Below are 25,784 nucleotides of genomic sequence, written 5' to 3'. Positions count from 1 at the left end.
ATTGCAGACAGCGCGCGGCCGGGCTGTGGTGGAACTGGCCAGTGGCAACCTGCCTTTGCTCTGCTGGCTCCCGCCGGAGCAGCCGTGCCACGGGGATGCTGAGCTTGGGAGCAGCTGCCTGCAAGGAGCCTTCGCGTGCAGGAATGCCAGCAGGAGAGCATGGAGGCGTCAGCGAGGTAAGCGGAGCAAGTCACTGTGGATGTGCTCGATCCGCGAGTGGAGACCCCGGGCCAGGTGGCACAGGTGAGGGTCCCTGCCCAGCCTCACGGGACAGCGTGTCGGAGATGGGTTGCTCACCTGTGCGAGCCATGGCAGAATTAGAGTTGCATCTATGTTCTTTGAGATGCTTTTCCCTTCTCCCCGATCCTTAAACGTCGGATGTACGAGCTTGCAGAACTGTACTTTTGACTGACAGAGCGCTTCCTCCAGCGCAGGCTGAGTGCAGGTGTGTGAATTGCTGCGCTGCTTCAGGGATGTGATTCCCATCCTTCCTGCAAGGGTGAACAAGCTGCTTCTTAGGCTGTAGCCAGTATGTCGTGCTGGATGGGTAGGATCAGGGCATGATCTTAGTAGATGTCTAAAACATGTGGGATTACTTTGCATGTGTAAAGTCTTGCAGATGGTTGTCAGAGTTGCTGTGGCTATGCTACTGAACAGCATTTTAAAAAATCTAGAAAGTTAATTTCCAATAGATCTTATACTGCTTCACATTACAGTTTGTATCTGGGTGTGCAAACTTTATTACTTAATATTGAATTGGAAAGACCTCAGTAATATGCTTGCTGAATTTTTTATAAATCTTTCATTAAAAGTTAAACACTTAGGAATTCCTCCCAGAGTATTAGCCTGACTCTTTATTTTTATTTAGCAGAAAAAATTAATGTCAGAGCAGTGATTTGTTTTATGATGAATTACACTTAACTTCCACAGGGTAAGAGATCAGGGTGTTGTTATAAAGCAGCATACTGTCAAAAAGTCCTTCTGGAGGACTATAATGAATCTCCGAGGACTTAAATTTACACTGACTACAGCCATTATAAATGGATCCAGTTCACATATTTTTGTTGCTTTGTTAGGAAATTATATTTTTGTTAAAAGCATCAAAATAATGGTAAACTAGAAGTAGTTTTGTTATTTGGGGTTGGTTTAACTTGCATGAACAAGTCCTTCAAGGATTACTGTTTCCTTTCTTCACCTGCCAGTCCAGAAGAGGGAGGCAAGAGAGTCAGGTCTGCACCCAGGAAACTTCATGGCCTTTGGTATACACTGTACTGGATCAGACTATGCAGGATTTTTTTGCCCTTTTTTTTTTCCTTTCTTTTTATTTCCTATGCTTGAATCTACCTCTCCCTGACCACCGGAGAAGAGATAAAATGGGTCTTTGAAGGCTTTTGCTTGCATGCCAACAGCAGTAGTGCTGGGAATTGGGCTGAAGGGCAGAAGGGCTTCTACAACTGTTTGGTCTTGAGTGGACTTTCTGCCTAGTAAAATTTCCTATTCTTTCATGCAGCTGTAAAGCATTAAAATGATAATGAATGTGCCATCTGCATTCCATATTCAGTTTATCTCCTCACTTTTTATCAAGGAAGATTTTATATTGCATCTGTCAAGGTAGGGAAGTCCAAGGAATTGCAGTTCAGAAATTAAGGACCCTGAGGTAGCAGCTCACTTCTGTCTCGTCTTTTCATTTACACTTTAAACAGCCTTCAGAGAGATGGGTTGCTGCTTCTGGGACCCAGCGAAGAAAGTGAGGAATAGATAAAAGCTAAACTTGTGGTGGAGTGACCTAAATGGAACAGCTGGCAAAAGTATAGAGGGGATCCTCCAGGGTACTGAATTATACCTTCAGGCTTGGATTAGTGGGATGTTTAACAAAGAGATCCATTTGCCAAAAGGATCTCTGGCTGATTTTTAATTATGGAACTAGCACTTCCTTCAACGTTTGCAAATTATTGAGCTTTTTTTCCTCATGTAAAGTGTAGAGTACTAATTGTTGGCTTTTGGCTCTTGCTTTTGCTTTTCTCAAACTCAAAATTTTTGCATCTTCTTGAATTAACCATATGAATACCTGGAATGTGAAGCATTTCAACAGTTTTTATGTTATGAATAATGAGTTGCATGCTCTGTGAAAAAAATAAATAACTTCAAATATTTATTGTTTTGCTTATAGTTCTGGAATGCTCTTGAGTGCTTGTAATAGGATGAAACTTTTCTTTAAATTGAGGGAAGCAGTATTTATAGATCCTTTGTAGTCATATGTATCCATCATATTTTAATTAATGGTAATTGGAATGTAAAATCCTATTTTAAATTTTTTTTAGTAGAAAGATGCCTCAATTATTTTCCATATTTTACAGTAGAGCAATGCAGGACAGAAAAAAAATTGGAGCTACATCTGTCAGAAACATCTATTTACCAGCCAACTTTCATATATAGCATTTTCTCTTTTGAGATAGGCATTATTTCCTTGTCTCTTATCTGCTAATACTGCCATAAATTTCTTAAACCTCTGTGGGAAAACCCCCTCCAAATCACTCGAAATAATGATGCTCTAGCATGATATTAAATTTTCAAATGGGAGGTGCATCAGGGAAATTCATGAGGAGGTAATAATGTATGCTAAATACATATGTGTTTAGTGAAGAGATTCTCCTAACTGTGTCTACTTATATTTTCTGAGGCAGTCAGGCTGAAGAGGCAGGCCAGTGTAGTAAAGTATTTCTGGGAAGTTTGCTGTAATACTATACTTGATTACTTTAGGCAAAAAAAAAAGGGCTAGCAATGTGGCTGGTGGAGGAGGGACCTCCTCCCTCAACAAGGATGTTGTCACTGTCCTCACTTCCTACAGACCGTAACGCCTAAAATAAACACCGTTAGTCATTGTGCCTTTTGCTTTGCTCTTTTGAAAAAGCATTTATCAAGCGGGTTCTTTCAAAGACATAAGATTGACAAAGGTCACATAAGATTGTTTTGATGATCTTCACTGTGTGTCAATGTTATCAAGTCACATGAGAGATCGGTGTGGTGCTTAGCATGTGATGTCATATAGGTGATGTTTCTCTCTTGAAAAGAACCCCAAAAAAAGGTGCAGTTAAAATCTTGTTTGCCCCCACTATTGCTCCCAGTGCGAATGGCATAGGGAACTTAATATATTTTTATGTTGGTAGGATAATTGCTTAGAAATTATCTTGTTCAGCATTTCTAACATTATCAGTAGTCATTACGATAACTTGAAAAGAAAACACCTCAAAATTTTACTCCTGCCACAGGCTTCATTTTTCCTCTTCCATCTCATTTCAATATTCTTTCAATATGTTACTCAGCCAATAGCTAAATGAAAATTGCAGGTTTAAAGCCATTTTAACTGAAGCATTAAAAAAAAAATTTATAATGGAACAAACTGCAATTTTCTATATAGAGGAAAGTTTCTGAATAGTGAGATATCCACTGCATTACATATAATTGGAAAACACACTGCAGTTTCAGTAGCTACTTAGGCTTAGACCTTAAAGTTGTAAAGAATTCTTTTTCTTCTCAATGATGTATTTAGCAGAAGCTATACATTCCATGTTGCAAATCTGCACAAAATGTATTGCATATTTTCCCCCAGAGTTAGCTTCAAATTGGAGAGAAGATACAAAACCTGCAGATTAATTTTAGGCTTCTGTTAAAAATCAGCAATTGCCTAGGTATTTCTTTTCATCATGGAAAATTAGCTGCAAGTTGATAATTGCATTCCTTGTTCATCAGACCTGTGTAGCTTTCTGAAAGTGTGCATAACAGAGAATTGAATTTGAATAACTTGAATAGCTGCATATGAAAACTCTTGGAGTATAATGTTTCAATGAACATTTCTTCATTCCATTTCAATAGAAATTAAAATTCTCTTATGAATATGCAGTTTCTTACACTGCTTGGGTTTGGGGATTTTTGTGGTTTTTGGAGGGTTTCAAATTTTGGATTAAGTGAGAGAAAGGGAAGGAAAGGATGTGAAACTTTGTAGGTCAAGGCAGGATATTTTTGAGGTATGTACCACTTTACATTCTTGAAATGGATGGTGGTAGAAATTTCTAGCTTTTCTTTCAAGTAAACCAAAATGCGCCTTCTTTGAAGAAATTAAAATTTTAATTGAGTTGAGGGCTTTCTCATTAAAATTTTCCTGTCTGAAAATGAGAACAGCTCAGACCATCATGTTCAACAGTTCAAAAACCGCTTGAGAAAACATTAACTTTTAAAGGCATGAAAACTTCCATCAGAAACCAATCCACTCTTTCGTGTAGAAACACTGAGGAAAGCATTTATGTGAAAAAAATATTGTCAAATTTCTGAAAATACAGACCAATTAGTGAGATTTAATTTAGATATTTGTGACTGACTATGTATCATGTATATGTTAGAGCTGATTTATCACTATATTCTTGCCTTATTTGCAAAAAGAGACTCCTACTTATTGAAATATTACTGAAGAATCTAGCTTTCCCCACAAATTACACATTTTTTGCATAAATGTGCCTAATTACCTGAATTCAGTTTTGATTAGCAGTGTTAATTGATGCAGCTGTGGATGGGCTCTGTTTACCTAAATTACCATGTGCAAACAGCAATACGTTTGAAAGTGAATATGCTAAACTGAAAATACTAATTAGCTAAGACAGATTGTTATTCAAGTCACATCTCAGAGCTTTTTAATGAAACCCTGAATGTGTCAGGGCTTTATGATATTCAGACAGAAATGTCTATATTACATATGAATTCTAAATTTAATTCAAGGGAACAGATGGGATGTCGACCAGGGTTCTTCTCCATTGCTTCCAGTATTAATGTGAATATTTTACTCTACTGGATACATTTTTGAGTGTGTGTATGTGAGAGAGAAAGGAGTGTGTGTGAGAGAGAGAAGGGAGCCTCCCTCATTGTGTGCCTTGACAATGTGCCAACCAGGAACATCTAACTGGTCTATTTTTGACTGACATATTTACAAATTATAGGCACCTACTTTCCCAGAATGAAGATAAACAAGCTATTTTGCAAATGTAATAAGGCTAGATAGTAAATGGAATAAAACCAAATAACAGAAAGATTAAACAGATCTCATTAAAAGAACTTCTGCAACAGCAGAGATTTCTCCTTTTGCAAGAATTAAAAAAAATCCAGTTTTTTATATAATAGGACAATTGGGCTACATGTTTCAGATTGTTGTGGAGAGGCTTTTAACTGCACTAATCTGACAAATGCAATCTATTTTCCTAATTTTATTTAGAGCAGCACAGATTAAGGTATTCCATTGTTGCACTTAATCCCTCTTAGTGGTTCAGTTGGATGCAAACCTGTAAATAAGTCTTAAAGTGGTACAAAAAAATATCTAGAGCATAAGTGCTCTTAATATAGATCAACTGCCACACAGCATATGTCCAGTTTTCAATCCATTTATTCGTTTGCTTCAGAGCTTAAATATTCAGGGGTCAGCTCCCATGTGAAATTCAGTAATTCCATCAGAAGCTTTACGCACAATGTCTTGACAAAGTGAAAAGCAGGGGTTGTAAGTACTGCACCTATTTGTACCAAAATAATAATTGGACTTGTAATGTTCTAATTTTCCTTTTTGGACAGTTCTTTCACAAATGTTCTCAAGATATTTGTAGTGGTCCTGGCTCAATGTAGGTAGCTACAGTTATAGTTATAAAGAGTGTCAGATCTTTTGATCTCAGCTGGTTGGAATCTACTTTCTTCTGTGTGTTGCAATGAGAGAGAGAGAACTCTTTTGACTCTGTTATTCCACCATTGTGGTGAATAGAAATTGTCCTGGTTACTTTAGTTTTGTGGACACAATAATCCTTTTTAAAAGGTTCAATAGTTCTGTTTTTGTGTAAGTTGACACGTAGAGCTGATGATACTTTCTGCGAGTAATTATCTAAGGTCTTAAACTTTATACCTGAATCCTTTAGTCATGGCCTCTTGTACTCCATTAGCAGAGGCTTTATAGATGGAACATATTCCTAAATAAATTAATTCCAGGTGCCTTCATTGTTCAGCAGACAATTAACTCTGGCTGAAGAGAACAGTAGTGGTACAAGTCAGATTTGGACCACTATGATAAAAAAATTGCTTCATTCCTATTACATCGCTAAATATGAGTGATCCTCTATAATGAACTGTCTCTTCAGTGCAGACATCTGACCTAGGAAAAAGCTTTTATCCCTAATAAATCACATTTATCAGGAGCTCTGAGTCATAAAATGTTATACTAGACCATTTAATGTCAAGTACTTCACCACCCTCAACAGAGCTTGACTTTATGCAAGGAGTAGTTGAAAGAGAAAAAGAGAGAGAAGTATCAACTTATGGAACACAGAAAGAGGGAGACACACAAATTCAAAGTTTAAAATTTAGTTTTAAGATGGAGTTTGAAAAAGTCATGAAAATTTGTGTCCAGACATTGCTCTCACTTGGAAATTTCTGGAATAAATGATTCATAGACAAGATCTTTCAGACAGTTGATGATGTTCAAATAAACTGGTAGATGAAAGAAAGAATCGATTAACTCATAGCTTAAAAGAATCTACCAAGGCCTTTTTTCCATAGAAAATAAAGCTGCAAATTCCACATAAATGTTTAAAGAAAGACAACACTTGATATAGAAAATATCTCCAAACTTTGACCTTTACTCTACCATTGTTTGAGAGCAAAATCAGTGGGAAAGAAGTCCGCAGTATTTGCTTTTGGCCTTTAAAATAGAAGTTCAGGCCAGAATCTTGGTGGCAGCAGTCAGCTGTTACTCAGGGCATCTATATGATACAGCTGCAAAAGCTGATTTAGCCTTGCAACAGGTTCTTATTTCCAGTCAACAGTGTAAAGGTGTGTGTGATATCTCCTGACACCTGCTATGCATTCTACAGAATTTGTATAAAATCGCTTACTGAAGAGATACAATAACATTTTTTAAGATTATATCTTTCCTTAGTCCCTAAATTAGCTAGTTTAAGCATAGACTAACCAAATGACAATAAATAAATATTCATGAGCTCTGCAGTCAACCCTTAAATAAGGACACAAAAATCATGCAGGAAAAAGAATATAGTGTCATGACTAATTGCCTGTTTTGCTTTTATTTCTCAAAAAAATTCTGCATCAATAAAAGTGAGTGGTCATCAAATTCCTATGGAAAATAGATCACTTTTGGTCAACTGGAACTGAAATGTGAAACTTTTGCACAGCCCATGTGAAAGCCATGGATATAAGCACCCTCATAAAAAGATCTGAAGTATCCAGGAGACTTTGTTCTTATGAAATGTACTTAACCTGAACAGCAGACATGAACCAAGGAGGAATAATAGAAAAGGAGATTCCTTCTCACTCAACATCACCTTTACCAGTTTTACATTCCCACCTTGTGTAATGACATTGCATCTCTGGTCGGGAACAAGCCCATCTAAAAATGGAAATGGTTTCTAGCACAATTTATTTATATATTTGATTTGAAATCATCTGTCTTGCTACTTACTTAACCATTCATGTTGAATTTTGCCTTTTTTTTTTTCCTACAACAGAAAGACCAACCTGCTGCTAATGCAGAAATTCTCTCTTCATCTCCACCTTAAATGCCTTTGGGTTTTTATTGTCAGTCCACATTATTGGAATTCTTGTCATACAGGGTTGACTTGGAAGGAAAGATGAGACACTGTGCTGTATTGGTCTCTCCTCTGTGGATGAGTTGAGTGACTATTCATTCCCTCTGTTTGCGTATTTCCAGTGGATTCCAGGGATTTTTTTGTTACAAAATCTGGGCAATGTTTCTGGTCTTCCAAGCAATTAATATGTCCATTTTGGCTCTGTGGGCTACCTTTTTGACTTTTTAAGTTATTTCTCAAAACAAGAAGACTACTCTTGCTGCTTTGGGGAATCTTTTATAGAGTCCAAGTCAAAAAGTATCTTCTGCTTTTATGGATAATTTTTGACATTTTTCATATCTGTTCTAATTTCCAGCATTGAATTTTTTAAATCTGATGCATTCTGAAGCAGTTGTTTTGTTCTACGTTTACTAAAACACCTCACAGTGCACTTACAAAAAATAACTTACACCTCAGTTACCCACCTGAACTTTTTTAAAGTTTGTTTTAGTATAAATCTATTTCACAGTTAAATGTTCGCTATTTTTCAAGTTCATTGTATAACATTAAGCAGTTAACATTCCCCTCGAAAAAGGGAAGCACATATTACATATCCTTTCTCTTTCACATTGCATCTAAAGTATCCATTGGTATGAAGGGTCCCTGTTTAAAAATGCCTTCAAGACCCTGCCAGAAGTGAAGTCCTCTAGTCTCTTCCAGATTCTTTGTCCCCCCTTCTCCAGACTCCTTTTCTCTTATAGTCCAGTTGCTATTTTATGTTCACTCTGTTTCTGTGCTATCACTGTATCTCACCTCATCTTTTTCCCTGATCCTCTTTCATGTCTGTCCCTTTCTCTTTGTACTTGGTACGCAATTTGGGTAATTTTGATTTTTCTAGTTGATCATATTTTTCTTCTACTTAAAGCTCTTAAGGCTGACCATGAGTTTTAGTTTGGTCTTCATTATACTGAATTTCTCTGTCTTTCTAATAGTGTCTGAGTAATGCTATGCACCTGAAAAAAAAATTTCTTTTACCTTGGAAAGGAAAAACCAAAGTGCAATATTCTACTAGGCTACTCTAGACATCTGGGAGTGCTATCACTAAGAGTGAATTTTTTTTCTAAGTGTGTTGTGTCAGCATGGATTTCAAAACGTCTTGCAAATTCCTATTTGATCAACTATTTCTGTGTTATCCCAGATTCTCACTCACTTTGTATGTGAAATTTTTCATGTGCCTTTCTCTGCTAGATGTTCTTACGCCTCTTCTGCTCAGATTCAGCTTCAACCTTCATTTATTCATTCATTAATTTACTTCCTGTCTATATTTGAAGCCACCATATGTATGTCAAAAGGGCAAGTGTAATAACTCTATGATATCTGCAAGCTTCCATCAAATCAAGGCTGAACACTAAAAATTTCTTTTTCACATCACTGGTCTTTGTTAATTTTACTTTAAAATTAGATTTCCTAAATTTTTCTCTGTTGTTCAACACAGATTAAATTGTTCCTCTTGTATTTCTTTACACTAATTAGAAACTATTTACTTTTGATGTAAAATTACTTTCAACTATCTAAAACTACACAAGATAGTAAGAGAAGGAAAAGCAGAGCTGGTCAGTACCACCTTTTCTGCCACATTAGACATAGTCTGTTTTTGTGTTGTTGTGCATGTCTCTGCAAAAATATGCTCAGAAAGGAAGACTCAAGCCATGTGAATAAATTCCTTTCATAGATAACTTCATTAGCTCCTTTGTCTCTATGGCATTAGAGATGTCTTCTTTTCAACCTCACATAGCTTTGTTCTCACTACCTCTCCTCAACGGTCCCTCATTTATTATTGTGTTTTCCCCATCTACATTCCTCATAATCGATGACAATGATGCAATCCTTTCTTCTGGCAGATATTGTATATGTGTTTGTGTGTGTGTGCACTTGTGTGAATTTATGAAGTTCATACTTTGGGCCTGTTCCTGTTTCAGACAGAACTGGCATGAAATGAGTAAAGCCTCAACATAAGTTAGTAAGTTTTCTTACGTTAGAGTGTCTATTTCAGGTTTCAATTGTCAGCTGCGCCAACTGAGAAATAGAACAAACATTATGAGTATTTGAATTTAGTTTGATTTTTCCTGAATGTGTATGTATGCACTGACTGATGCTTGCACAGCATTTATGAACCAGTCTGTGTGTGGCATTTTTATACTGCCATAAACACAGAGCATTTAAGTTGAATATCTACTGCAAGAGACATGATTTTTGAATAATGGCTTTTCCAAGCCTATACGTTCTCAGAAGGAAAATTGCAAGGCCAGATAAAAATATGCCTAACGGCATTTAAAGTAGTGAAAAAGGCTGTCTGAAAGTTGTGCTTGCATAGTATAACAAACGTGTTTCTGTCTGTATTTGGCATACTCATGTGTATGCATGTACAAATGCATAGCCCATCAAAACGGCTGTGAAGATCACACAGAAAATGGATCAAAACTCTCACCATCTCTCTCTTCTTTTTCCTGACAATTCCACTTTGGTTGACCATTTTGGGGGCATTTGGAGCATATTCCAGAAATTGCTAGTGTCTTTTTACAAACAGCTGAAAAAGTGCTTTTTCCCTTAGATGAAAATTATTTGTATGCTTATTAGTCCCCAGAGTAGTATTAGACTGTATTTAAATCAGAGACTATTTTTACGTTAATTTTCTCTCTGGATATGAGAATGGAAATTTTACTTTTGGAAAGAAGGAAGAAAACTCGGACAAATTCCCAGTGCAACAAAATACTTCTTTCCAAGCACATGAGCTCTCAGATGTGTAAAATCAAATCTTGGTAATATTTTACCCAGCTTTTTTTTTTCTTCTTAGATTGTGTAACTTTTAAATCTTTTTGCATTGATTTTCCTTTTCCTTTTGTACCTATACAGTTTGAGTCTGCCTTCAACAATGGTAGTGTGCTCTAAAATGTTATGCACAATACTAACTTTCTCCCTATTTCCTCATTATAGTATGAACTTTGATTCTTTACTTGTTCCATGTATTTCTCTATGAGGTCTCTTTCTTCTCTTTAGACTCTGTAAGTCCATGCATGTGTAAAGGAGAGATAAAAGAAAGATTTTAGGCAAGTCACTATGCTTTTCTTTCATTTCCACTTCAGCTATAGGGCCTCTGAGGAAAAAAAGTAGAGATTTTGTTTGTTTGTGGTCTGTGCTGGAAGGATCTGGGGACTCCAGGTACTAATTTGATACAAGTAAAGGAAAAAAAGCCCCATTCTTATAAATAGCATGACATAGAAGGAAGGCATAAATATGAATGGTACCATTTTAACTCTTGGTCTTGTTTGTCAAAGACAAACGAGCTGTAACTGATCAAATACTGAACTGTTACAAGGCTACAGTGGACAGCTACAAAATAATGAAAACACTGTATTTCTTAACTCAGTGAAGACTCTTCAGGGCAACAGGTGCATCCATTCTTGCTTATATAGTACAAAGTAAAATGACTTCTTGATGGTCCTGACCATTCACCAATGGCTTTATTTGTAATATATTATGCATTTATAGATGTATACATATTTATATGTATGTATTATGTAACTGGAAGGTTAATTTTTCTTGACAAACAAGGAAATTCAGCAAAAAGTAAGTGCATATAACTGCCTTCTACCTTTTGTGTGGCTGGACATGGGTCAGTGTTGTGTCAGGACAGAAAGCCAAAAAGAGTCCTCCAAAACTCTTTAAAAGAAATGATTGAATACCTAAATTCAGTGGTAAATGGTAGATGTTAAAGAAAGTCTGCCCTTAAAAAGATCTTTTCTTACCACAGCTACTAGGTTTAAATGATTTCAGAGTTCAATTTTTGGAGTAGAAAGCACAGAGAGTCACCTTCACTCAGAGTGAAATCTGAGGCCTGAAAAAAAAGACATTCATCTATTATGAACACAGAATTTGAAAAGAAACCTATGGTGCCTGTAATGCTTTATATAAATTCTAGTTTTCTTGATTATATGAAAAACAGCATGAGAAGAACCTTGGCTGCATCTCCATTATACTTCTGTAGGACTGCCAAACACTTTACTCACCTATATCTTCTGGGTTCCAAAACCAGTTCTAATATCAAGGAAAAAATGTACAAAAGCTGACATTCATTTTTATTAAATATTTATTTATAGTGAGTACAACTTGGAGAGGATTCAACAATATCCTGAATAAAGATGTTTTCTGACAGTTGATTTAAGTTTTCTCCAGAAAAAATGGTGAAGGGCCTAAAGTTCAATGTGCAATGCCCAAATCATTAAGAACTTATCAGAGAATCCTTTTAAACAACTGCTGATTGGAAATGTATAATCACCTTTCTTCTTAGAAACACAGGAGAATTCAAATTATAGCAACTGTTGTTTATCAAATGTTTAGATTTTCATTAATATGATCAACCAACAGTGAATTGCTAGCTGAAATGCTGAGAGGAAAAATCAGTTATAAATTCCTCCTTTACCTATGTATATTTTTTGAGGTCCCTTCATTATAACTTTAATAACAAGAAAGTATTTTCTCTTTCTTCCCACTAAACCTACATAAAATGTTATCTCTGCTGCAGTACATATGGTATTTTAATTGCATTTCATTGTTCTCAAACCTAATTTTTTGCATGTTAAGTCTAATTATATTAGAGCTGGGAGCTGAATCAGTGCTCACGAGAGAATTTGCCAAAATATACTATTATGCATAGTAAATCCAAAAGTGTTTTGTTTTTCCTATGTCTTGAAGAAGGTCTGATTTATTTTAAGAATGAGTTGCCATTCAAGACATAAATGTTGTGTCTAGTAAGTGTATTGCAGCCTTTTTTCAGAATGCTTTATTTCTTCTGTATAGCAAAAAACTACAGGTTCAAATTACACACATCACAGAGTGGCTTTTAAGAGAAAGCAAATATTTGCTAAGTGATTAACTGACAAAGAATCATAGAGTCATTAAGTTGGAAAAGACCTTTAAGACCATCAATCTTTGTGACCTATTCTGAAGGATACAAAACAGGTTTAACTGGCCCAGTATGATATTAGATGCTGAAATGTTTCCTGTGTCTTCATTGAGAAGCTTTTTATATTGAGCCTGACAAAAAAGGCAAAACCAAAAGCCCACAAACAAACAAACAAGCTCACCAGCCTTTTCCAGTAGCTAGTCCATTCAGAAAGAAGACCTGTTGGAGAATTTGGAAGTAGTAAAACCGGTAGCCAGCACCTAACACTGCTTTCTGGAGTTAGTCTTAGTAATTATATTCATATCCATCTCTCAAGCATTTCTTCTTCATCTGTGAAGTAGTTACCTAATCTTTTGCATGAGCTATGTATGTGAGCAACATGGCCTGCTGCAGGCTGAAGTGATGCTGGAGCTCATCTGAAACTAGGATAGTGTCTGGGGCATGTTCTGAAGCCCGCTTTTCATTGTTCTAGTTTTTCTGGGTTTTTTGTTTGATTGGACTTTTTCCTCTTAAGAAGAGAGATACAGTTTAGGCATGTCAGCTGGTCAGAACAAAACTGAAGAATACATGGGTGATATCTAATTTTGGTTAAACAAATATGGGAATGCAGCCCTTCCTCAAGTCCTGTGAGGACTCAGGTTGTTGGTCAGGACAGACAAATGGCATTTTCCTTTGCTATCAGCTGTCTGGGGAGGAGGAACTTTGTATTAGAAATGAAGGGTAGGATTCATTCAAGTGAAAGACCTTACAGGGAATACCTGTCTTGTAGCCCTCATGGTTACATGCTTCCAACAGAAAAAAAATATTGCGTGGATTCATGTTTTTTCAATTGGCTAATATCACATGCTGGATGTGTTTCAGTAATCTAGTGTTCACAAGACAAAGGCACCTACAGTTCTTTCATTGTTAGAACACAGAATTGCAAGGTCTTCATTTTCAAATTGAATGTATATAAATGCCACAGTCTCCTGGTCACACAGAGAAAAACAGAAAGTAAGACATCCTACTGGTGGGATCCTGTTACGCCAACTGGTGTTCCACTTGGCTCACAACACTTTAGTCTTAAAGGCTGTAAAGGAAAGAAGTGTGATTCCTACACCTAACCAAATAATTTGTTGTAAAACTGTGAGAATGTTGTTTAAAATGAAATTCTGATTAGAAGTAACTGAACATTTCTCACCTTTCTGAGCAAACTGTTTTGGTGGTTAATTAAACCTATTGTTACAGTGCAGTTTAGCAATATTTTGGATTTTGTGCAATTTTACCATCAGCATGGCTAATAGTCATATGGGAGGCAAACAGTATCATAGAAATTATTATAAAAAGGTGGAGGGTGCTGTCACCTATGTGTAAGGGATAATAGGATCAGCTTCTCACATGTTTTTTGTCTTAGAGTGAGAGGGATGTCATGTGGAACATTTAAAGATCTACCCCTTCCATATGTGGTACGATGAATCTTCTGTTATGTGTGCTGCCCTTGAGGAGACGGGAAAAAAGGAATAGCAAAAGAGGTAGTGAATGTCTTGTAAACAGGGAATGACATCATGCTAACTTGTTGCAAATGGCATCAAAATATGTTGATGGGGGAATATTTTTGGAAGATTGAGTTTGGACATTAAATGTTTGTGTCTTGATCAAATATTTTTTCATGATGAATAAGGGGTTTTTTGGCAAAAAGATTGATAGGGTACATGAGTTCAACTTTGAGCTTATGTCAGAACTTACAACAGAAGTTAATTTCTCTGTCACTCCTTCTGTTGGGAAAAATAATTTGTTTCTTACTTCCTTTCAGAGGCATAAAATGCTGGAGGAGTGAATATATATATGCAACTCTTCTGCTGCAATTTCATGTTACCCTCTGATGTACAGGGCTTGAAGGGAGGGAACATGACCATATGGAAATGGCTTTCTTATCCAAGTGGAAACAGTTTAGTCAGCTTGCAGGAGGGGTCATAAACCCCTCAAAATATTTCTTAAACAATACAGTAGAGAAACTCACAGAGCTGTATTTTAATGGCCATTAATTGCCTCAGCTGTGCATTCAGGGTCAGGATACATAGAATACATATGCTTGTGTTATGAATGGAAGGAAAAAATATCTTCTGAGCAAAAGAAAATCTAATGTTAATTAAAATTTTCCAGGGGTTGGGTTGGATAATTCTTCTTTTGTGTTCTTAAGTCTCTTTTGATTTTAATTGCATGACAAAAAATTGACTGTAAGTGTAATGTTAGCAAATGTTTATATTTGATTACAAGCATCTGTGAATGCTAAGTCAAAGAATTGAATTACTTTAATTGGGGTAGGTTTGTTTTCTGTTTCTTCATGAGGTTTTTTGTATATTGGGGATTTTTTTCCCCAAGACATCCCACACTGGTAATAAAGCTTGTTCTGTCAGTATGCTGAAGGTCATTGCTATAATCTATTCAGGAAGATCTGCTCCCCTTTAGGTGAAAAAAAAATTAACTGAGCATACCTAAAAATGTCTAGAAAATCCTATTGAATTTACTGAATTCCAGTTATGTATTTCAGATTCACATAGAATTCAATGAGTGCTCAAATCAAATATGAACATTTGTAGCAAGTTTCCAGTGTTATGCACAGGGTTTCCCTCCCTCCCCCTTCCTGTGCTGTCTTAGAGAAACAAGGAAATTCTTCTCAGATATGGCAAAGGATAAAATGAAATGAGTAACATTAAAACATACCTAATACTGTGTGATACATTTTAAAACTGGAAACAAAGGTAGGATATGTCTTATCTGTCTGTCGTGACTCCCAGTGCATCTGTCTGTCTCTCTGGAGCAAGTCAATAAAAATGATTAGAGCTGGCACCTCACAATCGTACACCCTTAAAGCATGAAGCAATAATACTGTGAAGGAAATTTTTTTTCTGACCTTTTCAAATTACATCCAACTGTCTAGGGAATTTCTCAGTGACTAGAGGTAATAAAGTTCAATCCGTTTTGCCGGTCGGCTTCAAATTTAGCTCCTCAGAAGCCCTAACTTATCTATTCTTTTTATCTTGGCCTTGGCATCTATTCAGTACAGTAATCCATGCATCTAATCTTTTTTTTCTCTCCCCTCTCAGGTTTAGCTGGTGGATCATATTGTGAAAACTGCAGCCATGAAAGGCCCTCCATTTAGTGCACCCTTCAAAATGAAATGTTAGCATGGGAGGCTAAGCTGGTATGTTGCCTTTGAGAGGCTCTTGTTGAATTTAATTAGCTTTTAGATTTCATCTCCATCTCGCATCTCAGCTTTCACCATTGTGTGTGATTTAGGCTTCACTGACTTCCATTATTTAAAACTTTTCCAACTTAGCTGTGCCACTTTAGAATAATGAGGGAAAAGTAAAGTTTAAAGTTCATTGTCTTAAATTGATTTCTAATTAGTTTTTATGATATGAGCTCAGAAACAATAGACACAGCCTCTCAGTAAGTTAGGATTCAAGTGACAAAGACAAGCAATCATTTCCTCATGTCTTGTTTCTCATTGTACTCCGTGAAGTACTCCACTAGAAACAGGTAAAGAATGTTTTTAGCAAAATATATCTTTAATTATTTTTTTAATTTATAAAAAACTGGGCTTTACTGCTGTCTTTTCCCTGAAATATTGAGTCAGTGTTTAGATATATATGTGATCTGCTAATGAATGATCTGCAGAATATTCAAAATGCATGCATATCTAAAAGCACCTGTAAAACACTTCCTTTTAATCGTGCAAGTAATACATTGGAAGACATATGTCTCCCATGTTAGCTATCTTAATAGAGTTGCAAGGAAAAGGAGTAGCTACAAAATGGTTTGGTAAAGATAGGAGGTTTGATTTTTTTTTTTCCCCCTGAATTATTCTTCATTTTGATTCTCTCTTCTGAAGTGAAGGGAAACATGGTCAGGTGGACAAAGTACAAAACTGGGAGTTTCTAAATCTTTCCCCTGTACGTAAATGGGCCCCTACTAGGGCTGTAATGTTTGTCAAGTCATTCAATCACTTTGTACCATAACCCTGGCTATTGTGAAAAGCTCTCGGGGAGTGCTCAGCAGAGGATGAGCACAGGGTAGAATCTGACTATTTCACTGTGTTTAATTGATTCAGCTAAAATGAAATAGGTTCAGTTTTAATCAAACTATATTGTGCTCCATTGATACTAGCCATGTTGAAAGTGGGATAATCAGTAATCTGAAGGCCTTTCATGCCTGAAAGAATGGCATTCTCAACAAAATTACTGAGGATATCTTTAATTCTGAAATTATTTTAGGAAAAACAGTACCCCACATTGGTAAGGCTTCTCACATTCACAGGTATTTTTTTAGTGTCCTTACTGTCACTTCCTGAAAAGAAATGTTGCTAAATTGACAGATCCAGTTATATTTTTAATCAAGCAGGAATAAGCATTTCAGAATTCTTTTATTAGGTTAGTGCAGAAGATAACATACCTAAATTTGCAATATGCTAGATTGTGTCCTTGTTTCAGAGATAATATGGAGGGACTTATTAGAATGTACACGAACACTCAGCTTGGTATTAAAATCAAGTTAAATAAATGTTTGTGGGGATGTGTTCATTTGCTTTCACATCTTGGAAGCTATGCTGATACAGAGTTATTTTTTAGTACCATCAACTGTATTTCAGTCTACATGAATTAGGCTTCTAATACTCCAGCATTCAGGTTGGTCGCTAGATATGGAGACAAGCAACCCAAAAGGGTCCACAGTTTACCAATTATCAGAGGTCTGAGAAATGCCTCATGGAAGAAGCAAGTTTTAGCTTCTCAAAGCAATGTCACTGTTGCTATATCTATATTTTTTTTTTTTGGTAGGTGTTTGAAAAACATACCATAAATATCCCCCATAATATTTCAGGCAGAAATAGATAGAAATGGGATAATTTTGAATGCAAGTGGGATATTAAGGTGGTGGAGATGTGAATTTTCTTTCAATGAACAAGTTCTTATTTCCAGAATTCTTTCTAATTTGCAAACATGAATACTGGGTAGCAGCAGTTCTGCTGACAGGTTTTTCTACCATACTGATGGTTTTCAGCTCAAAAGTATTGAAAATAAACTTTAAGGAGAAAATATTTTTCTTATTTATTTATTTGAATTCCATTCATCACACTATATAGTACATAAAAGGATCTGTGTTGTGACATCCAAATGCTTACATTGCATTTCTTGGAATGTCTGTATGGACAAACATGAAGCTAAAAATATTGTTTTCCACTTGGTATGTAACTATGTTTTACTTTATGTTTTACTTACCTGGTTAAAGCCGGGCATTATGGATTGCTGAAGGCCTCAACTCCTCAGAATGATATTCTAGCTTTTATTGTTACTGGGGAATATTGAAATCTTCTTTGCAAACTAATCCATTCCCTAAAGTAGTTAATTAAAAACAAACAAACCACAATTGTCTTTCAAATCAAACATACAACATTATGTCTTGTAGTGGGAAACAACAGATGTCCTGCTGCTTTCCTGGTTTAATGTCTTTATAGCTTTTCTTTCTATTCTGTCTTTCCTGATTTTCATAAATAGGGAGTACAATAATAGTATACTAGGGATAGGTATATGAAAAATGGTGTTTCAGCTCTCCTTTTTCCTCAGTTAGAAAGTACCTAGTTTAACAAATCTTTTTGAGAAGAAAATACTGTAGATTGTGTTAAAGTAACCCCTGTCCACACATCAGTGGTGTTAAGATAGGAGTTTGCCTTGTGCATATCAAAGGGATTGTGTGAATGTTACCGATACACTGTTGTTCAGTGCTATTTATATTTTCATCATTAGTACATAAAGTCTTATTAATTAACTCTCTAATTTCCCAGAAAAAGCATGGTAATTTGTTGAAGTTGTTGAAAGAAGGAAAAAAAAAAGCTGACCAATCTGGCATTGTAAGTTAATAGTATAGAACAAAGCATAGTCATAATTAGTCGAGAAAAGGACTTTCCCTGTTCATTCCAGTTCATAATAAAAAGTGCCTCACCAAAGTGACTTAGAAAATAATACATTCAGACTGAGCAGAATTACTGCCTAGCAGATTCTATTTATCTGTAGCTTAAAAAGCAGCTGCATTTTTGTAAAAAGCAATGAATGTGGCAGTCCTACTTAAAGGTAGAAGAAAAAGAACACCCCTTGTTTTGTAATAAGGGGATTTTCAATTTAAAAGAGAGAGAGAGCCTGTTGTGTGAAGTATGGTTATTACATTCACTGTATTCTATCTCACCCACCAGGAGGCTAATAACGAGGGAGTCAGTGGAGGAGACCAATGCCACAAGGGTTATCTCACAGCCCCAGATGCTGGATAAGTTGAAGGAGGCAGAATCGCTTTTGGATGACATTCAGGAAGGCCTTGAATGATTATCTGGTGGAGAAAAGACTATTCTTTTCAAGGTAAACAGTCCATTTCATCCGTCTGCTGTTGGTGTTGGTGTAAAATATGTTTATATAAATACCTCTAAACTTCATTTTTTATCATTTTTCAGGTTTTTTTTCCCTAGATGCTGCAATGATCTATTAAGAATCCTTTTTGAGACAAAGGATCCACTCCACCTCCAACCTAAGGAAATGCTTTGAAGGAATTGACAAGCTCACTTTTAATCACAAGAGAGAAATTACCCTCATGGAGTCAGCGGAAAATGAAAAAGTAGAGCTCGTGCTGCGAATAATTCCAGCAAGTGCCAAGGGGCTAGTTGAGAAATGGCTTCATGAGGTGAATATCTTTAGCTCTTACTTAGGGTTTGGTTACTGTATGATCATTTTCTCTTTTAGGAGCAATGAATATTATAAGTGTATACTAAATAGCTCTCTGAATATTTGTCAAGATGTTGACAGATTTCAGCCTTATTGTTGTTATTTATTGCAAGTAATTTGGCATCTGCAAACATGCAGAAATTAATTCTAATAAAAAGCTCTCTTGAATCAGGCTGTCAGCAGAAGTTGGTCTGTGTCTGAAACCATATGTGTGAATATATGTTTGAGTCTACATGTATGTGTTTTTGTGCTTTCATGGTGTAATGTCTGTAGTTCAGGAGGATAATATGTAAAAAATAATCAAAGAAATGTAAGATTTTAAATGCTTCCCTCCACCCTGCAGAAAGTGTGTCCCATTGTGTTGGAGGGGTTTAATATCCAATCATTTTAACAAAAGGGAAGAGAAATTATGTCACTGATAACATCCTAACCTTTCCCCTTTGGGCCTCTAATCTAAATTCATTGGTTTCAGTACGAAATTAGTTTGGTGACCTTTTTTGTTTGCTTTGTTTAACCTTCCTCTCCCAGTGGATGGGAATGGGGCCTTCCATTCTTTTTTCTTTCTGGGCACATTTCTTCCATGTGCTTCTCTTTTTCCTGGGGCAGGATCAGCCCCAGGAATTCCACTTCCCCTTTGTTCACTGTTGCAGGTACTGGTCTCGTCCTCAGGGGCCTGTCCCCGAGTGCTCCCTAGGCAAGGGTAGGTGACAGGGACCAGCACCCAGCGCCAGCAGGGGAAGTGAGGGGAGGCTGGGGGGTTGCTATTTGTATAGCCAGATGATTGGGCAGAGACCGGGAGGAATCCCTGGGCAGTGAAACCTGGAGCAGGTGGCAGGTTAAAGGTGTTTAGCCCTATTCTGTATCGTGTTCCTACTGGCTAGATAAGCAAAGCCAGGCTGCATAAGCCCACTTGTGAATCCCCTTTTCCTACACAATGAAGCAGCAATGTGACAGCCTTGGATGGAGGCCCTTTTGGGTGTGACTGCACGTGGTCTAAAATGATCCATCTGAATTATTTTTCAGGATAGGGAAGGGAGAATAGAAGGGGATGATTTAGGCAAGCCCAAACACTTCCCACCCTGCTCTCTGTGTCAAGCCACTAGCTTGGTTTTGGACTAGTTTGCAGACAAAGTTGTCTTCCATTAAAAAAAAAAAAAAAAAAAAAGGGACAGTGGAAAAGTAGCTGTCCTGAGGAGAAACCCAGATTCTCAAACCTATGATATAATTTTTAGCTTTCACTTTCTTCCACATATGAAATAAGGTTGAGGGAGGTGAGCAGCTGTGTTTATTTTAATACATCTATTTTAACCCTCACCTAAAAACAAATGGGAAGGTTTGGGAGTGCATTAATCTGGATCAGATTAGTGTCTCTTTCTCCCTCAAAAGTGCAACCTGAGATTAATGAATATAAACTAGAGTTTCATATGCAGTCTTTAAGTCATTTGCATGTTTTATGCATGATAATTGAATTTATTTATGCACTTCCTTTCATTTAATGATTTCTCACTCTTTTCTATGCTATCAACATTATATTATGCAAGAAGTTGGATTTGGTAGGCAAGAAAGGATAGCAGTATATAAATCAAACCCGAGTTAATTTTGAGTTCTAGTGTCACCACTAGATCAGAATTAATATTGGTCCCATGCCAGTGGGTTTACATGGCTGGGAAGATGAAAAATATTTTTGGCAAAGCAGAGATTTTAGCTTGAGACATTTCAGATGTAGCCTAGTTTGCTTGAAAGCAAAATTATTTTCAAATGGCAGTTAAATTATTGTATTGACTTTTCAATGACCCTAGAGACTTGTGTTTCTACTTGGCCAATTAGTAGTAATAGGAAGATGAATAGTAATTACACTAATAAATAACTGTGTTCAGACCAGGACCTCAGTATTATAGTCTGGGTTAGAAAATAAGGATATTTTATAATTTGTCTCATTTGGTCTTTCATCAGGAGAAATATGGACTTTGGAGGTATATAGTAAATTTGTCATAGCCAAGAAGGTAAAAGACCTAGGGATGAGAGGGTCATATTTGACAGGAGCTCTGTGACAGTGGCTGTTTCAGTGTCATAAGTAGGGAATCTTGTTCTGCTTCTGCAATTAAGCTCAGATGTCTTAAAGATGTCGTAGTGTTGGAGTGCGAATTTTTAATAATGCATGCCAGGAAGTTACTAAGGAAAATTAGGAAAAAGATGCTGGTAGTGTGCTTTCATAGCGTTTATCTATACCAGTTTCTTTTGTGTCTCTTGTCTTTCCTTATGTCTTGAAAGATGTATGTGGAAGTGATATTTTCTGTGGCGTCCTGTCTTTTATCAGTGAATTAAATGGTTGTGTCTTGTGATTGTTTCTTGATTCTCGTAGGTAGGAATGTGTTTAAAGGCTAAAGCTTTGTTAATTTGTGATGTAACCATTTCAGTGTCTTTCTTGTCATTGAAATGTAGTTTAAAATGTTCAGTAATGTAGCATGAAATCATTGGTTAGTTTTGGAATGGTGATGAAATCATGTGAAGAAAATAAGTATTGCATCTGATCAAGATAAATTCACTCTAGTGTTTTATGGCTTTTTATTCCTATGTGATAGTAATAAAGTCTCATGTAGGGATGGAAGCCATGAAATACATTGTGAAAAATCATCAACTCAGATGGGGCCATCAGGATAGCATGCTGTAGTTGTAGAGTTATGGAGAATGATTGGAAGATGGTTTAGTGTGTCATCACTTTGACTACCATGTTTTTGCATTTTGCTTCTTCATCCTTCACCCATGTAGGTTGATGAGAGGAAATCAGTTTGTAACGAGATTATCCATCTTTACATCGGTGTTCAGTATTTAAATTGTTCATACATCTTTCATTTTCTGCCAAAGATAACACTGTATATGAAACACTTAGCTAAGAATTTAATATAGCTAATAAACACATGCCAAAATGAATACAAAGAAATACCAATGAATTTCTAAATGCTTGGAAATAAGGAAGGAAACAAAGCAAGGTCTACCCTGATAGCAACTGGTCCAGACTCTTTATTCCCATGTTTAAGAGCAAATCTGAGATGTAACCAGGGATTTAAAAAGAATTATTTTCTCTGCTTGCATGTCTTTCTGAAAGTGCTTTGTTCTTTTCCTCTCTGGAACTGGGATGAAGGCTGATAGTGTTGGGCTCAGAAAAAAATTTCTGACAAATTCCTTGCAGTGCTGCTATTCCACATATTGCCTTACTGCTCTATCTCCTTTGCTTTTGTATACCAGTTTCCTTTGAGAATATTTTGGGGAATGTTATTTATTTCCAATTTTTCTGTTGTAATATTTCTCTGAAGCATATGTTAATAAAACATTATTGATTTTTTTGGTACTTTGACTCCTTTATTATTTCTCTTAGGTATGATTTTTTTTTCCTCTCTCTGCTAAAAATACTGACTTTATTGTAACTAAGGTCATCTTCTGGTGAAAAGCCCCAGCAATAATTAGGCAGAATGTATATTTCCCATTTTAATATAAATTTTAATTTCTCCTTTAAATCAAACAGCATGTGGAGAAATTAACCACAATTAAATTCCCAGATGTTGTGTGGCAATTATTTCAGTCTTGCTTGGGCTTAAAAAAGGTAGACACAGGTTTGCTTCAATGTTGCCATGTGAAAGAAAAGTGTAAAAACCTATAAATCACATTATCTTCAGACTCCTATTCTACGAAAAATTATTTTCCTTCTCATGTGTTAACAAAAATTTTTCCAATAGTATCCAGGGTGTACAGCCAAGAGAATAAGCTGTGTTTATTTTTCAACTTTTTATTTGGCTGAGTAAAAAATTTTCTTCGTTTTTTCAATACCTCCTTTGGTTGCAATTTTTCATAGACCTGAGACAAAGTCCTTTAAACATGGGCCCCCGTACTCTTTTCCTCCATTTCTACCAATTAATGATGAATTGCAATTGAACTATTCTTTTGGTAAATTTAATTCATCTTTACTGCAAACTATACTTTGAAAAGTAGTCTACAATCCCACCTGTAGAGTATATTTTCAGTACTGTATTTTGTTTCCAAATTACTTCAAGAGTCAAAAGTTACAGCGCTCTGAAATAACATCAGAGGTGAGTTCATCCTTGGAAACAAGGCACTAGAATGGCCCAAATGTGCTTCAATAACTCTCTTCATGACATGTTTGCAGATTTAACTCCACTGACTACTTCAGAAGCAGCTGCAAGTGCCCATGAGAGTTCAGCCCTGGAGTTAATGAGCAATGACCTGTCCTGGAGTGGTCACACCTCAAGGTGTTAGTGGAGGAGAGAGTGTTACTTTGGGATTATATTTTCTTTCTAGTAGTAGTTCATCTGTAGATGTTTCAGATAACCTTCTTTAGTCTATTCTTTTCTGAAAAAAATTTAGTATTTATATCCTAATTATTTTCCTTTCCTTCTGCCTCCCAGGTGGAGCAGATCTACTTTTTTTTTTCTGAGCAAGAAATATGCTTTCTTATATATCCTGAAATATGATATATTCAGATATACTTCTTTGAATTATGCATTATAAGACTATGACAATCAGGTTTTAAGTGACACCTTGCCATGATGGCAAAGAGAGTATTTTTCTTGTCAGTGTCAAATTGAGTAAAAAGTGTATATGTTTAAAATGTAGTCAGTTGTCAGAAAAAAGCAAGGTCTTGTCACAAAGATGAAATGTTAAAGTTACCTCTTTGTTTAATATATTGTAAATGTCCATGTTACGTGTGTTCTTAATAAATTAACAGCCTTAGTCAAGAGCAAGAAAATGTTCTACTTCTACCTCCAAAATACTGTCTGAGGTAGTGGACATACCAGCTCTCAGGAGAAGCAGTGTCTTGGTAATCTCAGATCCAAGCAGGATTTCCTAAGTCTTTCTTGGATAATGCAAACAACTTGAGGGTCACCTGTTCCTATTTAGCTACTTGATCAGCTAAATGTTTCGAGAGGATTTTTTTTCAACTTTGAAGTTAAACACTTTGGCTTGACCTGAGTTTTCAATAGATTTGGTCAATCCTATGTGTTGTTTTGAACGAGTTAACTTGGTTACTTTTAAAACATCAGCAAGAAAGGAGATTCCAAGAATCATTACAGAAAAAAATGTTTGATTCCTATTTGGGACAAATAGGTTTTTTACTGTTGTTTCACTTATGTTTCTTAGTGTTTAGAGTAAATTTTCCTACTTCCACAAGAAAATATGGTGGGGAGGGTGTCTCCTTGATACTTCAGCCCTGGAAGCACTTGTGCATCTGAAAATTGTTAGAGGAGGTATGTGGGGGTGCCCTGTTCTGATAAAATCTGGAGACTGACAGTACTCAGAGGTGATACAAATTTGGTGCTTCATCTCTGGCCAAAGTTCTTGCATTTTCTGCAGAATTTTCTGTGAGTGCAGGTCTGGTCATGCTGGGGAGCTCCCCACTTATGATCCATTTCAATGCATTTCTGTGGGATATTTTTGCTGTCTTCATTGTAGTCTTTTTCCATTGGCAATAAGACCAGACTAGGAAACAAAATGCAGGGGGACAGGGAGAGGTAGGTAGGTAGCGGAGATGGGGAGCCAAAGAAAGGATCAGGGGGTTAGTGAAAGCTGCATGACTGGATTCATTCCACCCCTCCTCTGCAGAGAAGCTTTTGTGCAACTCACTGTGGCTTCTGAAAGGAAGGTCCCTATTCATCCGGCCACTGAAGGAGATCATACTAATAGGCTCCAGGATCACAAAGACACTCACCACCTGCTGGCAGGAGTGCAGGTCAGGCTTTGTTTGCTGTGCTGAATGCTTTTTTTCTTTAAAAACTGCAGTGTAGGTATATATTTGGCGGAGTTTATGATTCTTTCATGTCAGCATTTCAGATTTTAAAAGATAAAAAAGAAAAGCAGATACTGTCCGTATAGTTGCAGGTAGACATAGAATGTATTTCTTGCCACTGACACAAGGTAGAGCTCAAAAGAAATTTCTGGAATGTGCAAAAGTGTAGATAATAAAACCATGTCTCAAACAATTTGATTTAAAACTAAGACATTAAATTTAATGCATTTTTATTTTCATAAATAAAATGAACTTTTATTTCATTTTTATTGAGGATTATTATTTTGGCAGACAATATTAGTATACCCAAGTTTTCTAAAGTAACAATGTATTTAAGTGCTCATTGAACTTTTTACCTTAAAACTTTTGCATTTAATTTCACATTAACAAAATGGATATTTAATTTTATTTGGCTTGTCAGAAGGAAAAAAACAATCTACATTTGTAACAAGTCTATCACATTTTTCCTTTGGGAGAAATAGAAAACAAATTACCTGTAATATAGAAAATGTTCAGTGTAGACTGTTTCACATTCTTGAAATTTAATTTATATTAATCCAGTATTCCCAAGACTGTTTAACTTTGTCCTGACATAAATAACCAAATCGGAAATGTAAACATCATAAAGAATATGTATTTGAAATCACAGGAGTTCTGCCAGTGGTGTC

At 36.2% G+C, this 25,784-nt stretch overlaps 1 long non-coding RNA gene across 1 annotated transcript; it reads left to right on the top strand.

Moving 5' to 3' along the window:
• Nucleotides 1–22,665, top strand: LOC139588181 (uncharacterized). Its single transcript, XR_011678573.1, has 4 exons — nucleotides 1–176; nucleotides 15,657–15,754; nucleotides 18,797–18,956; nucleotides 19,049–22,665. It is a non-coding gene; the product is annotated as an uncharacterized lncRNA (long non-coding RNA).
• Nucleotides 22,666–25,784: the final 3,119 nt, after the last annotated feature.

This window comes from Agelaius tricolor, unplaced genomic scaffold, assembly GCF_023055355.1.
Source record: "Agelaius tricolor isolate 1412-34295 unplaced genomic scaffold, bAgeTri1.0.p SCAF_3, whole genome shotgun sequence".
Classification (NCBI taxonomy): Eukaryota; Metazoa; Chordata; class Aves; order Passeriformes; family Icteridae; genus Agelaius; species Agelaius tricolor.
The sequence above is the reverse complement of the archived record's forward strand: the minus strand, read 5'-3'. Positions and strand labels throughout refer to the sequence as shown.